Genomic DNA, 5,632 nt, shown 5'->3' with positions numbered 1-5,632 from the left:
GCGCGGAGGGGGGCAGGCGGCCCGGGCGGGGGGGAGGAGGGCGAGGAGGAGCAGGTCGCACCGGTCCGCGCCCGCCCGGTTTGTCCCGTCCCGCCGGGGCCGCCCTGGGAGCCCGGCAGAGCCCCTCCGTCCCCTGGGCATCTCCGGGCGCTAGTGTCCGGTAGAGACCGCGGGCAGCTGCCGCTGCCTAGCACCACCCGCTCTGCCCCGTGACAGAAGAGGGACACCCAAAGTCCGACCCCTCTCCCGGCTACGCTACGGACGGACCAGCTGCCCTTCCCGCGCCCCGTTGCACCGCGCTGCAGAGACGGCTTGAAGGCTTATAGGGTCAAAACCGGCCTTTTCCTCTGAGCTAGTTCTGGTTTGTTTCTTGGGGTGTTCGGTTTTGGGGTTTTTTTTAATTTGTTTATTTGTTTTGCTTTGCTTTTAACTGCTCCCGCTCACGTACAAGCGGGCCGTGCTCGTCCCAGCAGGGAGGCGGCGACGGAGCGGGCTGCCGGCGGCACCGAGGCCGACGCGGGGGCTCCGCAGGGGGTTCTGCACTCACGTTAGGTCACCGACTTGTTTCCTTTCTCTCCTTAGGTGATAGAAATTTGGGGGTCGGGGTGAAAATAGAACAACCAGAAAGTGCGCCTGTTTGTGCGTTGGCTTGCTGTGGTTCATTAGAAACTGGGGTATCGTTTCCTAGTGCCCTCGAGCATGTGTACAGAAAAGCTTCGTTTTTCAGTGGAGGAGGAATAGCCCATTTTCTGTTTAAATTATACACTTTGTGGTTTGTGGCCAAAGATGAGCTAGTCCTTGGGTTTTGCATGCTCAGGAGACAGGATACACCTGCTTTCTGGGCAGAGTTACCTGCGCACAAGTGCGAAGCCAACATAAAGTAATAGGTCTGAAGTGTAAAACTTCAGGGTGATGTGTGGCTGCTGTTCCAGTCAGGAACTGACAGCAGTTTACAACTGTGAATGCATCAAAAGTCTAGACACCAGCCAGCTACAATTATGTTTGGCACCCTTCCGGTTATTGTAATCAAACCCATCATCTGTCCTGCCCCGCTGCAACTACACCTAGATGCTAGTTAATAAATGGCACCAAAGACCGTGTACATCTTGTCTATGCTTGTGGTTTTATCATATTGAATCGGTGTTGATTCAGATGAATTAAATTGATGACACCTACTAAATCAACAAGGACTATTCCAAATGTAGACAAGTGCCTACAAAGTGCATGCTGCAGAAAGAAAGCAGGAAAAATCCTACAGGCTACTGCTGCAGTAGTATGTCCTTCAAGAAATGACTCAAATGCAGTAACAATCTTCCCACATACTGCTTTTTTTTTTCCATCACCAAATTACTGAAGTAATAGATCAACACATACATTTTTCAGGGTAAATTAAAATTTCTTTCTTCAGCCTGACAGTCACTGCAACTTGACACCTGCAGTGCCAGGCAGGCTATTTTTAAAACTCCTCTACGGATACCGGCAATATACTTAGACACATAACATCATAATCTTTTATGTATTACTTTTTTATAGGGATGAATATGCAGAGGAAATTTTTTTCAGTTGCACTCTTACCATTAAACAGTTTCCATAAGCTGCAAATGAAAAAAATATTAAAATCTTCAGATATTTAGGAATATCAACAGTAAAACATTAATTAGTTGTCTTTAATGATTTTTTTTAAAGTTGCATTTATTAAAAATGTAAGAATAAGAAATGATTAGTCCTTTAAAAATGTAGCTGTTAACATCAAACTAAAACCACCGCTACACAAAAGAGCAAATGACCCCTTGTTTTCATGCTTAAGAGTAATTTCTTTCTCAGAAGAATCTGCAGCTAGCTTTCAGTGACAGATAGCTTTGTCCTGGTGAAAAGAAAGAGCTGGGTAGGTGACCTTGGTTTGCAGTTTTTCATTTAGGGCCAATCACTTTGAAATTAAATTTAATTTTCCTGTAGATTTCAGGGTCAGGAAAACAAAATTTCTAATATATTGGGCTGACTTAAAGAACAGCTATAGAATGGAACAAATCCATCATGAACAATATAATATTATCTAAAAGATGCATACCTTAGGGTGGTTCCAAGAGGCAGGTGAAAGGACTGGATCTCAGCAAGGGCATTTTCATATATCTGATCTTTGTTTTCTTCTAGATATAATTCTGACAGATTTGACTTGCTTTTCCTTGCCATAGATGAGCATAAAACTAGTCTAACTTTAGGAGAGGACTTTTATTCTGATTATCGTTGACTAAGTGACTCTGTAGTCAGCAAAACTAGACATGAAAAAACAGATCCTGCGCTAACCTCGTGACTCCTGAGGACTTTGTGTCCAAGAATGGTGCACAGCTGCTGTTTTCCTGTCTCTGCTGGTAACATTTGCTTCGTATGCAGTACCCAGGCCTGCACAGTCTTTTTTCTGTGTGCTTCCAATTCATTTATCTTAACAGGAAATTTACTGGCAAAAATCATATTTTTACATCATTGTAATAGTTCACCAGTAATAAATATTAAGCCTGAAATGTAGTCTGTTTGAAAACACAATTTTAAAGTCATTTCAGACACTAGATATCAATGCTCAATTTCTCTGTTAAGTTTTATGAGATTAAAAAGAATAATTTATAAAAAATATTGTATTTTTCCTTTTGCTGTATAAAAAGCCCACACACACAAGAAATTAGCTGGATTTATGAAGCAGGTTTATGGACTTTGTAAAGCAGACTGGAAAAGCAGAGAAACTTCTTTTCTCGTCTTTTTCCTTTTCAGCATTAGTAGATGCTACTTATAATAATAGAGTGCAAAAAATGCTCTGGGATAACTGTGTTTTTTATATGAGTGTGCAGTAAACAAAACTGTTACTAATTCATTACCTGTGTGAAAGAAAAAGAAAATGGATAAACTACAAATGTTGAGAGCGGTGCTGCTGTCAAGTCATTGTCATTATGATGATGGCAAAGAAAATAGTTTGCGCAACTGCCACCAATTACTTTAATTTCAGGCAGTTATTTCAGACGTGAGACTGAAGTTCTAGATTTTTCAGTTTAAGCAACTTTTAGAAGCCTAATTCAATATTATGTGGAATAGTCAATCTTACTATATTTGGTAATTTTCAATATGTCAAAAGTTTTAATCAAAATTTGGCTATCTCAGTACTGCTCCTGACCAAATTGATGACAGTCTTGACACTCATGGTGCAGTCAACAGTTAAATGCAGGAAAACAGAAATTACTCATTTCTGACCAGGGTGATAGATTGTTTATTCACTTCTCCGTGCCCAGCGGGAACACTGGGGAGATGACTTCACACCAGTAGGAGTGGGAAAGAGCTCCAAGGGCTACAATGAGTTACACATGTACAAATCTGTAACGTGTGTTCCTTTGAATAAGCTGCTTTAATCACCTGCTTATTTTTAAAACAAAATTAAGCAATTGCTCTGTTAGCATTAATATCCAATGCATTTCCTGCTTTCGTGTTCTAAACAGAGTTGTGAGCCATTTTTACACCTTTCACAAGAAATGGGAGCCTGTGATTGACCCATCCAGCCACTGGATGTCACACAAATGCAGGTGAAAGGATATTGTAACTACTCGTTCTAATCTCAACAGACACCAGTTTCAGTATTAATTTATCAATTATGAGGTGACACTGTGGAAGTAAACTGCAGAAATGATGACACTGAATAAGCTGAAGCTTAAGCTTATTCACGTGATAGAAGAAAGTACAACTGCTGCCACCGTGGCAGAGCACAGGCAGTAATTCGGAGATGCCTTGGACATCTACACCCAGCCATCACACACTGTGGCTTTCAAGAAAAATAGGATGAAGCAATGGGAGCATGATGCTTTTTACAGAGTGCTTTTGTGAATGTTTTTATGTGATTTTAAGTGAGTTAAATACTTGCAGAGGCTTTGGGTACAATTTCTTCTTCCTTCTTTCCCCAAAACTCACACAGATGCTTGCTTTAGCAATAAATCAACCAAAATAAGCAGTACTCTCATCTGTTGTGCAAATGTTGTTGTAGATATCACAGCTGCCTGGAAATAAATATGTTTAATAACAAAGCAAAACAATGTAAAAAGAAGCAAACAAATACAAAAGTGAATGACCAAGAAATCGACAGGTGTTACGGTCTGTTCAGTTGTGGCAGTGGGTGTTGAGGTACCTTGGTTCTCTGTACAAAGTTAGACTGAATTACACCAGGCCGGGCTGCTTGGCTCTCCACAGTGGTTTACACCCACGCTGACCCTGTGTAAGACCATGACTTGTGGAGAAGGATCTAAGGTATAGTGGTGGATCTGCAGCTGACCCAGATCCATGGGCAGGAGTCCGTTAATAACTGCCAAAAGCCCTTTCTGCTGCAGGTGATCCTGCTTCTTCGCCGTGCTGCCTGTCCAACCTGCGCTCCCCCTCTCCGTTGCTGTGTTCTGCTGCTCCCCACCTCTTCCACAATCCCGGTGCTGATTAGGCTTGCCCAAAGTCTATGTCTTTCAGTCACATGTGGTCTTTTCCTTTTCCCAGTCGAGTTCAGGGCCACTCTCAGAAGGCTTTAGGGAACTGCCTTGTCCAAGGAAATAAAGCTTTTTTCAAAAAGACAAAAGGACAAACTCAGTACTGTGACATGACACAAGCTGATACCTTCATCAACTTCTGGCAGAATAGTGTATCTTTACTTCACAACTATACATAACATGCTCAGAGGCTGCAGCTAAATAGACTAACAGCAAAGACAGTGCTAAGTATTTAATTTAATTTTTTGTTTTAATTTATGGTACTCCCCATGCTGAAAAGGATAGTGGCAATTATCGTTTCTGAGGCATCATACTTGTACTAGTTGAAATTTAACGAGGCCAAGAAGTCTGAGAAAGTATTCATCTACTAGAAGTCCCTGACAGAAAAAGGGAAGATATTTTCTGTGCTTGTTAAATTCTCACTATTTCTGTGAAGGAGCTATTTCATTGCCCGGACAGGCAGAAACCTCATGGCCTGTGAGCTGTAAAGACAGCTGCTGCCATCTTTTCAATCATCCTGAGATTTTTCTTTGAAAAAATATGCCAAAGCACCTATTTCTTGCTGAAGGTGTAAAAATGGTTCACAACTGTGTATAGAATAAGAGGGGAAATTGAGGCAAATATCAACAAGATTGTGAAGCAAGATTCAGAGGCTTATTTCGAGCAAAACCACTTCCGCCCATGCTTTCTCCCTTTCCTCCCCTAATTCCTACTCTTCCCCAACCCCAACGGCATACCAGGGGGCCAAGAACTGCTGGTTTAAATCTAGCCTGCCTGTGTTAATGCTTTAAAAATATTTTTTACCCACATGACAATTACAAAAAGAGTAGCCTGTGCTGTAGTATAGAGTCACCCCTACTGGGTATGTAATTCCAGTGTAGATTACTTTTTCTTTTAAATTACCAGTGCAGTTTAGCAGCATCAAGTCACCAGAGGTTTGTTTCATTTTCTTTCCCAGTTGGATTGGAATCCATTTTGCTGATTCATGGAAAAGAGGGAAGGGGGAAAATGTCCACCCTCAAATGGAGTTACTATAGATAATTTTCACAGGCAATGCCATCCATAACAAATGACTTCACTGGTCATTGCCCAGATATCTCCTCTTTACATCCCTCCACAAGGACAAC

Source organism: Haliaeetus leucocephalus, unplaced genomic scaffold, assembly GCF_000737465.1.
Source record: "Haliaeetus leucocephalus isolate CR32 unplaced genomic scaffold, Haliaeetus_leucocephalus-4.0 Scaffold184, whole genome shotgun sequence".
NCBI classification, from domain to species: Eukaryota; Metazoa; Chordata; class Aves; order Accipitriformes; family Accipitridae; genus Haliaeetus; species Haliaeetus leucocephalus.
This window is presented reverse-complemented; position numbering follows the sequence as displayed.